The sequence below is a fragment of the Perognathus longimembris genome, chromosome 7 (genome assembly GCF_023159225.1).
Source record: "Perognathus longimembris pacificus isolate PPM17 chromosome 7, ASM2315922v1, whole genome shotgun sequence".
In the NCBI taxonomy this organism is placed as follows: domain Eukaryota; kingdom Metazoa; phylum Chordata; class Mammalia; order Rodentia; family Heteromyidae; genus Perognathus; species Perognathus longimembris.
This window is the reverse complement of record NC_063167.1, coordinates 1,119,573-1,131,170: the sequence shown is the minus strand read 5'-3', so window position 1 is coordinate 1,131,170 and position 11,598 is coordinate 1,119,573. Positions and strand designations below refer to the sequence as shown.

The following is an 11,598-nucleotide window of genomic DNA, read 5'->3' as shown; positions in this document are numbered from 1 at the left end:
GGCCTGAACGTGCTTAGCCCACTGCCAGTGACAGGCTGGCGGTCCTGCCGCGCTCCCTCCAGGACCCGCGTTCAGCCCAGGAGCCCCACCACACCACCTCAGGGGCCCGGTCCTGCAGAGCCCCCGCGAGGAGCGAGGACCCCCCAGTCGCCAAGCAGAGAAAGGGAAGGGGCGTCCACACCGGACGCCCGGCCCTGGAACCGCAGCCCACCGCCCCTCCTTCCCTGGACACCACACACCGGACACAGACCAGCAAGGGCCAAAGACCCCTCACCTCAAGGGGACACGCCAGTGTGGGGATGGGGTGGGTGCAGTGGGAGGGGGCGCCCAGGGGCGGGGGGGGGGTGCAGCATGATGGGGGTCGGAGCCTGCCCAGCCCCGCCAGGCCGCCCAGGAGCGGTGGCTCTGGGGGCAAGTGTGGCAGAGGAGGGTGGGGGCCCCTTCCTGCACCCGGGTTGCTGCCAGAGTTGTCCGGCCTGTGTCCCAATGGAGGCGCCGGGGGGCCCCGGCCCCTCCGGCTTCCCGAGCTCAGGGGCCTCAGGGACAGAGAAGCCGCACCGGGTGAACCCGAGGCCGGAGCCAGAGGCCCGGCTGCAGTTCCGCCTTGGCCGCCGCCTGATGGGGGCAGCCCGGCCTGCGGCTACCCCGCCCCACGCCCCCCCTCGACCCGACCCCTCCAGACCCCCACCTCTGGCCTGACTCCCCCCAAGGTTCCCAGTCCTCAGCCCCATTCCCCTCCCCCGTCCTCTATCGCCCTCGCCCGCCCTCCCCGCGCCCCCCACCCGCCCCCAGTCCTCGGGCCCGATCCCATCCCCCTCCTCGGCCCCCCCTCGCCCCATCTCCTCCCTCCCAACTCCCCCATCCCCTCCTCCCCCATCTCCCTCACCCTGTCCTCGACCTACCCTCCCCTACCCCCGTTCTCAATCCCGACCCCCTCCCCCGACTCGGCTCCCCCCCAGCCCCATCCCCACTCCTCCTGTCCTCGATCTCCCCGCTCCCCAATTCCTTGATCCCTCCTCGCCCCCCTCCCCGTCATCGCCCCGCCCCCAAGCCCTCCGTCCCGCTCCCCGACCCGGCCCCCGCCCTCCGACCCCTGGCGGCCCCTCCTGGGGAAGGCGCTTCCGGCCCGCGGCCCCTCTCGGGACCCTCCCGCCCGACGCCACAGGAAGCCAGGCCGGGCAGGGGCGGTGCGGTCTGGCGGAGGGCGGAGGACCACCGCCCCGCCCCGGCCCCGGCCCCCGGCCGCCAGCCCGGCCCCGCCCCCAGTCACGCCCCGCTTCGGCCGCCCGCCAGCCCGGCCCCGCCCCGGCCCCGCCCCCTCCCTCCCGGCCCCTGGCCGCCAGCCCGGCCCCGTCCCCATCAGGCCCCGCCCCCGGCCGACGGCCCCCGCCCCCAGTCACGCCCCGCTTCGGCCGCCAGCCCACCCGGCCCCGCCCCCGGCCGCCAGCCCACCCGGCCCCGCCCCCCGCCGGCCCCGCCCCCTGGCCGCCATTCCGGCCTGCCCCGCCCCCTGGCCGCCAGCCCGTCCGGCCCCGGCCCCGCCCCCGCCCGGCCCCCGCCCCCAGCCGCCAGCCCGGCCCGTCGGAATTCCGGAGGCGCCCACCCCGCTCGGCCCCGACGGCGGCGGGGAGCGGACGCGGGCCCAGCCGGCGAGCCGCGCGGGGCCCCGGGAGGTGGGCGGTGGACACCCACCCCATGTGCAAGGCACCTGATGTACCACACATGTACACAACACGCACATGCACCCCAATGTGCAGATTCCTGATGTACACACGTACACAATGTGCACACCCACCCCACGTGCAAGGCACTCGATGTACACACACCATCACGATGCACACACTACCCCACGTGCACACATACCCAATGTACACACAACGCACACATGCACCCCAATGTGCAAGACACCTGTTGTACACACATGTACACAATGTGCACACCCACCCCATGTGCAAGACAACGGGTGTACACACCATCCCGATGCACACACGCACCCCACGTGCACACGGACCCGTGTACACACACCGCACACATGCACCCGTATGCACAGACACGCGTGCTAGAGTAGGCACCAGCCTTCCACGGCAGGAGGCCTGCTGACGACTGCAGAGGTTCTCGGCCTGGATGCCCCTACTCTGGCCCCAGGAGCAGGCCTTAGAAAGGGGAGGAAGTGGGGGGGCCCCGTTGTACCCTCCTTCAGTGACCCTTTTGAGGAGCTGCCGTAGGCCAGAGGGAACCAGAGCCAAGGGCACTGGGAGGGCCAGCGTCTTGCGGATGGGCCTTGCAGGAGGGGCCCCGGAGGTTGAGAGGGGCCCCCGGCGGGCATGGGGGCCTCGGACTCTCTGGGTCCCGGGGCTGGGGCCCACAGCAATGACTGGCTGGGAGGAACCGGCCTGGGCGGGGGCCTGGCTTGCCCCAGGCCTTTGACCTCTGCAGCCCTGAACTCTGGGACTGGGTGGGCGGTTCGGGTTGGGCACCCAGCACAACGGGGCAGAGGACGCTCCTCCCATGCCCGGGAGAGCGGGCGCGGAGGGGCTACAAGAGGTGGGCCCGCCCGCCAGGAGGCTTAGGCACTTGTGGTCTGGCCCAGGGCAGCCCCCGCTTCATGAGGAGCCTCTCGTCCCGGCTCCCTCCTTCACGTGACCTGTCCACTGGGCTTCTAGAAAGTCCTCTGCGCGGCAGGAGCGATGTGGGCTGGAGCCGGCACTCAGCTTCCTGCCGGGGAGGGCAGGAAGGCCCCCTGAACCCGAGGCCCCCCACCTGCAACGAGCCACCTGCTCCAGGGCTGGGCGCCCCCCGAACCCGAGGCCCCCACCCGCCTGGCACCGGCCTGGCTGCAGATGGCCATCTGCGTCACAAAGGCCAGGGCAGGCAGCCGTGGTGGGCCAGCGTCCAGTCCCAGCACGCCCTGCCCGTCCCCCCCTTCCCAGGACCTGGGGGAGGGCCCCGGCTTCACACCCTGCGGGGTGCGCATTGGCCACAGCCCCACCCTGCCCTCGGGCACAGGCTCTGCGGGGTGGGGGGGGGGCCTTCTCCTTTCGGGGAGCCTAGGCTTCCCAGGCTACCATGTTCTCAGTGCAGGTGGGGTGGTTTGGAGGGCGTCGCGGGGGCTTCCGTTTCCCACAGGGGGCCTGGCACCCCCCCCCATAAGGACCTGTTGCTCTTGGCTGTGGTTCGCCCCCCAGAAGCCAGCACGCGGTTCGAGGAAGGAGACCACGAGCCTGTGAGCACAGACGGGCGGGGGGAGCTGGGGGCAGCTAGAGTGGAGTCGCGCACCCCGGGGCCATCTGTCTTCCGCATAGGTCAGGGGTCCTCCTGCCCGAGTCCCGACTGGAAGTGAGGGCCAGGCCCGGGGTCCCCAGCAACCACCGCCCAGCACCCCACAGCTGCGTTTTAGAGGGAGGGCGCCACCGCCCCCCCCCATGTCCTGACAGGTCAGGTATGCATGCGAACCCCACTGCCTCCCCAAGACCAACCACAAGCCGTGGCCAGCAGCCCCCTCCACGCCCCAGCGCCCGGTCCTTCCAGGTCCTGAGCAGCCGCCATCCTGACTGATCCTGGAATGGCTGGGGCCACAACCCGAAGGGAGCCGGCCACCAGCGCCAGCAGCCCCCGCGGCTCCTCCCGCTGGGCGAGCCGGCCCGCAGGAGGGGCGCAGGAGGGGCGCGGCCGGGGGAAGCCAGGACCAGAAGGGATGGTCTCGGGGAGGTCAGATCTGGAGAGGGGAATTCCGGAGTCTTGCCAAAGGATACTGGGCAGAGCCCTGCCCATCTCCTGAACAAGGAACTAAATGGCCTTGATGAGGGGCCAGGCCGCACTGGGGACCTGGGCCGGGGGGGGGGGGGGGCGCAACTGGCAGCCCAACGAGAGGCTCCCGTGGACTAGGGTGCAAGTCCCTGTGCCCTGTGGGGTCTGTGGCCCCGCTTTGTCCTCAGGACAGGGCGCTGGGCTCTGCCCCCCCCAGATCCTGTGCCTGTGGGGTCTGTGGCTCCACTTTGTCCTCAGGACAGGGCGCTGGGCTCTGCCCCCCCCAGATCTGGCAGGAGACTTAGCTCCAGCAGGCGCTTGTGGAGGTCCAGCCAGAAAGAGCGGTGCTCAGCCCGTCTCTGCCTGGCACTGACTACTGCTACACCCAAAGCCGTGACCTGTGGCACCGGCGAGGGGCGAGGAGAGCTGGGGGCGGTGGTCTCGGGGCCCTGAGGGCCCCCCCTTCAGAGGAGGGGCTCGGGGCCCAAGCAAGCGGCCCGCCGTCGTGTCAAAGTCCTTTATTTACAATGGCATCTGTTTCCGGAGTGGGGCCGGGCAGCAAAGGACTAACAGGTACACAGCGATGGATAAATATGCCAAGCCTTTTCTTTTCCTTTTTTAAATCAGGCATTTATAAACAAGAAAGCATACATTAATTACATAAAAATAGTTTTCAAATAGCAGAGTAAGCCATCGTATTGTCATTAGCAGCATAGGACTCGGGAGGATGCAGGGCTCGGTGGTTATGAACGATGGGCGGGCGGGGCTTTCTTCCTTAGTTGGAAACAAAAAAAAAAAGTCCTTGGAGACTCGACTCAGAGCTCGGGCGAGGCGAGGGGGGGGCGACTCCCTCGGCCCGGGCGTGGCGGGGGGCGGGGGGGGGGGAGGGCGGGGCGCGAGGGACAAGCCCGGGTGGCGGACGTGGGTACGCCACGCGGGGGGTGGGGGGTGGAGGGGGGGAGAGGGGGGCGCCACGCGGGGGGAGGGGGGAGAGGGGGGCGCCACGCGGGGGGAGGGGGCGCCCCAGGCAGCCCGTCCCCTCTGGCAGACGGGCGTATTTTTTTCCTCAGTTAAAAACAACCCAGCAAACAAAACATCTACCAGGTAAGAAAGGTTCTGAAAAAGGAACCACCATATACATGTATAATACAACCGTGAAAAAGGAAAAAAAGTATGTACAGGCGAGTTGTTTTTACAGGGCTAGCTGTACGGAAGCGGGGGTGTGGGCGGGGTGGGGACTGGGGGGTGGGGACGGGGTGTGGATGGGGGGTATGGACGGGGTGTGGCCAGGGCTGTGGGCGGGGGGGTGTGGCCGGGGACGGGGTATGGCCAGGGGGGTATGGGCGGGGTGTGGCCGGGGACGGGGTGTGGCGGGGGGGGGTATGGGCGGGGCGGGGGCTGTGGGCGGGGTGTGGACGGGGATGGGCATGGCCGGGGGTGTGGGCGGGGCCGTGGGCGGGGCATGGGCGGGGTGTGTGGCCGAGGGGGGTGTGGGCGGGGCGTGGACGGGGATGAGGTGTGGGCGGGGCATGGCCGTGGGCGGGGGCATGGCCGGGGTGTGGGCGGGGCGTGGACGGGGATGAGGTGTGGGCGGGGCGGGGCCATGGGCGGGGCGGGGCCGTGGGCGGGGCATGGCCGGGGTGTGGACGGGGATGAGGTGTGGGCGGGGCGGGCCGGGGGCGGGGCCGGGTTAGCTGCTCACGGATATGAGTGTTATTGCTGTTGGATTTTCCCTCCGTTAGAAACCTTTCAGGATGGCGATGAGTGGAGCGGACACAACCATCGCGGCGACGGGCTTCACACACAGGGGTCAGCAGCCGGTGCGATGGCGGGGACCTCCTCTCCCCCCCCCCGCCCCCGCCCCCTCCGCCTCCCCAGAGCCGCCGCAGCCGGCGGGGTGGCGGCCGCGTGGCAGGCCCAGGGCTGGGGCTGCGGGTCGGGTCCCCGCTGTCTGGGGGGCCGGGGGGCCGGGTCGTCCCGGGCCCCGTGGTGCCGGTGCGCGGACAGCGGTGCGGGCCGGGCCGGGCCGGGCCGGGGGGCGGCGGGCGGGGGAGCGATGGGCGGGGGAGCGGCTCCGTCCCGCCGCTGCTGAGCAGACCGTGACCTTCCGGGGCTCGACGGCGGGACCTGGCTCCCCGCCCTCCGGACCCGCGGCCGGACGGCCACACAGAAGCACGCCGACACATTAAAGCTTTGCTCCAACGAAACCGTTTAGTTTCCCTTGAAGAAATGACTGAAAAAAACACAACTCTAGAAAACAAGGCCGAAAAACCGCATTCTGCATGTGGCATCACCAGCCCGCCCTGGGCGGGACGCGGCCCCGGCGCCCGCGGGCGGGCGCGGGGGAGGCGGGCGCGGGGGGCGGGCACCCGGGAGGGCGCGGCATCCCGTGCATACAGGTTTCGTCACCGCAAAAGAAAAGAAGCGAAAGGAAAGATTCCCGAACGGTCGCTGCCTGTCCACCATGTCCCTTTGCATTGCACTTGAGGGGGGGGAGGGCCCGGCGGGGCGGGGCGGCGGCCCCGCCTCCCCCCTCGACGGCGTCCTCCTCGCGGTCGCTGGTGCCCGCGCAGGCGCGGGGGCGAGCCGGGGCCGCGGCCGCGCGGGGGGAGGGCGGCCTCCGTCGACGGGAAACCCGGCTTTCAGCTTGGGCGTCAGACACCTTATACCATGTGCATGGACGTAACGGGGGGCGTAAACAAGACGATCTGGAGTAAATGCGGGTAACGGGTTCCGACGGGTTCCGACGGCGGCAGACCCGGTCGCTACTGAGGCGTCGCTTTTGGGGGTACGAAGACGGGAGTCGGGGTGGCTGTACAGGACGCTGGAAGGCACAGAACGACCCCCAAGTTCAGTGTCTGCGTGTTCGTGTTCTTGTGATTCCCTTGTTCAACCAAGCACCAGAGGGGATTTCTAAGCACTCCGCACTTCGGGTTTGAACTGCTCTAGAAATCGGTAAAAACCTCGGCTAACCGGGGAGTAGAAAGAGGGGGCGGCGGGGACAAAGTGCAGTTCCGGACAGAGATACGTGTAAATGACGAGTAACAAAAAGGGGGGGTGTAATTGCTATTTGTTCCAAAGCTGCGGCCTCCGCCCGGCGGGGGGGGGGGGGGGGGGGCCGGGGGGCCGGGCCGGGCGGTGGGGGGGCGCAGGGCGGCGGTAAGGCGGGCAGTGTGGGGGCTCATCTCGCACGCGGCGGTCTCCCCCCGCTTCCGCTTCCGGGCAGGGCAGGGCAGGGAGACCGGGGCCCTTGTCGCTGAAAAAATAGACTCTGAAGAAAACCCTTGCTGCCCGGGGGCGGCCGCGCGCGGATGAGCGGCGATGGCTTCCCGGGCCGCCCGCCGGCGCCGGGCGGCCAAAGTCAGTCACTAGAAACGCGCTCGCGGGCGGAGCGGCGTCCAGTCTCCTCGAGGGTCTTAAATAGCTTATAACGAAAGTGTCGGGGTGAGGGCGCCCCGGCGCGGCGCGGCGCGCGGCCTGGCCAGTAGAAAAACTCGCATGGGCTCCCAAGGTGTGGCTGCAAACACTCGTTTGGTAATAGGCACAGTAGAGACGTGGTGCTGGGCGGCCCGCGGGGGCGGGGCCGGGCCGGCGCCTGCGCGGTGCGGCGGGGGGGCGGGGCCGGGCCGGCGCCGGCGCGGTGCGGCGGGGGCGGGGCCGGGCCTGCGCCTGCGCGGTGCTGGAGTCGGGGCCGGGCTGGGGCCGGGCTGGGGCCGGGCTAGGGCCGGGCTAGGGCTCCGGCTAGGGCTCCAGCTCGGGGCTGCCCTCGCCGCCCGCGCGCTCGGGCCGCGGCCACAGCTGCTCCTGAAGCTCCTTCACCACCTTCTCCAGGTGCTCGCGGGCCTCGCGCTCCCAGCAGCAGGTCGGCCCGCAGCTGCTCGCGGTCGGCCTCCGCGTGCTGCAGCTTCGCCTGCAGGTCCTCGATCTGCAAGGGACGCGGGGTCAGCGCCGCGGGCCGGGATCCACGCGCCAGCGCGGCCGCCCCCCCCCAGCCGAGTACTTGGCCCGCAGGCGGCCGGCCTGCAGCCCCTCCACCCCCCCTCCTCCATCCCCCATCCCCCCCCCCCCCCCCCGCACCTGAGCCGAGTACTTGGCCCGCAGGCGGCCGGCCTGCAGCCCCTCCACCCCCCCTCCTTCTCCCGTCCCCCCTCCTCCATCCCCCCTCCCCCCCCTCTCCCCCCGCCCCCCTACCTGAGCCGAGTACTTGGCCCGCAGGCGGCCGCCTCGCAGCCCTTGTCGCACACCCCGCGCCTGCCGCGCCTGCTCCAGCTCCCGCTTCAGGCGCACGCGCGACTCGTTGGCCTCTTTCATCTTCTTCTCGTTCTCGGCTCGGAGGCGCTCGATCTCCTTCCTCAGGCTCCGCTTGGCCTCCGTGGCTTCCCGCAGCTTCTCCTTCTTGGCCACCCGCAGGAACTCCAGCTCCTGGGAGAGGGCTCGAGGTCACACGGGCGGCCCGCCCTGGCCCCTCGGGCCGCTGCTTCGGCCTCCTCCGCTCCGCGGGCCGCGCTCCGGGGTGGGCTGTCCCTAGCCCAGCCAGATGGCGTCCTCGCCAGCCTTGGCGCAGCCCGGTGCCCTCCCCCACTCGCCAGAACGGCACGGTGACTCATGCCCACCCCACACACTCCTCGGAAAGCACACGTGGGAGTCCGCCCCCGCCCAGTGGCTGGGGTGACTCAGACACCCCAGGAGCGTGGACGGGTGAAGTCCTGAAGCCCCGCGACTGGCAGGGTTGTGTTGTGCTAAAGCCCACGCTCGTGAAGCTGCCAGACACAGGCTGCGGCGTGACTTCGACAATGGGTGGCCTTGCCGCACAGCAGGCCACCATGGCTGGATGCTGGGTCCCTGGGGAAGCCAGGCGGAGGCCGTGCCCCCCTCCCGCTCCCCCACCCCAGCTGCTGCACACTGACTCAGATCAGAAACAGTGTAAAAAAGGGAGGCACCAGGGGCTGGAATGTGGCCTAGCTGTAGAGCGCATCGCCTCACATACACGAAGCCCTGGGTTCGATTCCTCAGTACCACATACAAAGACACAGCTGGAAGTGGCGCTGTGGCTCCAGTGGCAGAGTGCTAGCCTTGAGCAAAAAGAAGCCAGGGACAGTGCTCAGGCCCTGAGTCCAAGGCCCAGGACTGACTACTAAATAAAAAGGAGGCACTGGAGCAGAGCTGCCGTACAACACACAGTGACGTGGCGCCAGACAGGAGGCTGTGTCCCCAGAATCGTGTGCTCCCAGGAACGCTCGGCTCGACTGCTGGTGACCCCCGGAGGCCGCCCTGGCTTGGTGGCTCAGTGCGGAGCAGGGCCCTTCACGGTCGCCAACGCCCTGCTTTTGCTTTTTGTGGCCCCCGGGCTTGGATGCGGAGTGCGGCCAAGCCCGCGGCAGGAGCGCTCCCTGGGTGTGCGCGCCGAGCGGGCAGGCACGTGGGAGAGTGCGAGGGTCACGCGAGGAGGAGCCTGAGGGCTCAGCTCCGTCAGGAAGCTGGCTCCGGTGACACACACTGGTGGCCCCGCCACTCAGGAGGCCCGTGGCCCTGACGCCTGCGAAGCCTGGCCGTCCCTGCAGTGGGGCGGCCTCTAGGGGGCCGGCGGGGGGGGGGAGGGGGAGGCGGGGCCTCACCTGGTGGAGGCTGCGCTTGGCCTGCAGGGCTGCGTTCAGCTTCTCCTCCTGCTTCACGCGCATCTTGACCACTTCGTGCAGGAACTTCTCTTTGGCTTCCTTGGTGTCCAGCCCGCCCTCCAGGGCCTGCCGCAGGTGCTCCAGCTCGGCCTCCAGCCCACTCGGGGGCGTCGGCGTGGGCCGCGGCCTCTGGAGCGGGGGCGGGGGGGGCGTGGGCGCCGGGGGAGCTCAGGTCCTTGGCGGAGCTGGACGAGGTGAAGGACGGGGAGGACAGCGAGGACAGGGAGGAGGTGACTGCGGAGAGACGGGCAGGGTCAGCAGGTGCTCTGGAGACGGGCCTTGGGGACTCAGGCCCGCTGGGTCCCCGCCCCCCCGGGCCCCCCGGGCCCCCCCGGCGTGGACTTACAGCCCTCTCTGCTCTCCACCTCGACCTCAGGCCTCTGAGTCCTTGTCCTCCTCCGGGGCAGCCGTGGGCACCAGCGTCTCTGGGGCTCCCGGGGTGTCCACAGTCAGCTTCCGCTTCCGAGGCTGGATGCAGGTGGGGAGGGGCTCGGGGGCCCGCGACACCACCGTGGCACAGGGCGGGCTGTGCACCACCTTCTGCTGGGCCGGCGGGGCGAGCGCCACGTTGGGGGCCACCGCCGTCTCGAAGCTCTTGTAGGAGGAGTAAAAGCTGCAGGGCACACACGAGTTCAAGTCCTGCGAGCCCCTGCCGGCTGCCCACCCGCCAGAGCCCCCGGCCCCGCCCGCGGCCGGCAGAACCGACTGCCCCCGCCGCGCCAGGGGAAACACTCTCTCCTCCAACTCTGAATCTCATTCAGTTTTCTATTTTTTTCCCCAGTACCGGGCCTTGAACTCGGGCCTGTAGTTCTCCCTCGGCTTTTTTTGTTCCCACAGCTGGTGCTCTACCGCTCGAGCCATGCCTCCAGTCTGGCTATGCTTACTAACTGGAAATGGAGCTTCATGGATTGTTCTGCCCCAGCTGGCTGGAACCTCGTTCCTCAGAGCTCAGACTCCTGAGTAGCTGGGGTTACAGGCGTGAGCCACCGCGCCCAGCTACCAACTCTGAATCTCGATGCCACGCTCCTAAGATGGAGACCCACAAATGCCGGGCCCCGAGAGGGCTGCGCACAGGGCCGCACCGTCCCCAGGGAAGAAGCCCCCGGCAGGTGGGCTGCGTGAGCCCACACCCGCAGTACGCACGCACGCTCACCTGTCTCGGATCAGGGCTGGGAGGTGCGGGGAGATCTCCTTCTCGCTCGCTGAGACTGCGGGGACCAGGGTCGGAAAGCAGAGAGGCGCTGGCGGGGTGAGGGCAGCCAAGGCTCTGCAAGAGACTTGTGTGTGAGTGTCAGCCCGGGGCGGGCCCCGCGCCCTCCTCCCAAGGGTTTCTGACGGCCCCTCCTGCCCCTGCCCCTGCCCCACCTTGGTGGAGGAACCGGCCAAGGTCCGCAGCCAGCTGGATTGCTTGTCCTTCTCCGAGGATGCGGGGCACTGGGGAGAGTCGTCGGGTTTGGGTCTCATGAGGCTGGAGGTTCCGAGACCTGTGGTCAACAGGAAAGGCTCTGTTGGCCCTGGGGTGGGGTGGGGGCTCTCCCCCGGCACCCCGTGAGCACCATGACCACCCAGACCTGCCCTCCCCTCCCCCGCCAGAGCCGCCCCAAGAACAAAGCCGGTGCTGTGGGCGGCTGTGAGCTGACCTCACGCTGCAGCTGCAGAGGCTGGGGGGGGGGGGGGACCCACGCCAGCTGCCACAGTGGCTTTGCCTGACTCTAAGTCCCCTGACCTCCAGGGCTGGGGCCACGCTTCCGCACCCCCAAGGTCCTGTGGACGCCTCGCCAGGCGCGCCCCTCACCGCGCCCCGCGAGGCGACGGGAGCCGAGTCGGCCGGCGGGGGCCTCGGGCAGCGCGGGGGCCCGGGAGCGGCCTGGCTGCGGCGTGCCTGTGCCGGAGGAAGAGGCCCCTCCCCAGCCCCAGCTCTGGGGCGCCAAGAAAGCCGGCACTCCCCCCTCAGACAGCACGGCCCAAGCGGCCTGCCGAGGCGGGAGCACATCACCCACGAGATAATGAGGACCTGGGTCCCCCCGAGCACAGGGCTCAGCGAGCCTGCGGCACGTGGGCCTCTCGCATGCCCGGGCCCAAGCGTCGAGAGCTGGGCCCTCGGTGCCCCAGGCAGCAAGTCTCGAGGCAAGGTCTGCAGCAGCCCCTGGCGGGAGGACCCAGGAAGACGGCTAAG

General features: G+C 69.9%; 1 pseudogene; it reads right to left on the bottom strand.

Moving 5' to 3' along the window:
- Nucleotides 1-7,438: 7,438 nt before the first annotated feature.
- Nucleotides 7,439-11,598, bottom strand: part of LOC125354423 — an 8,766-nt pseudogene continuing 4,606 nt past the window's right edge.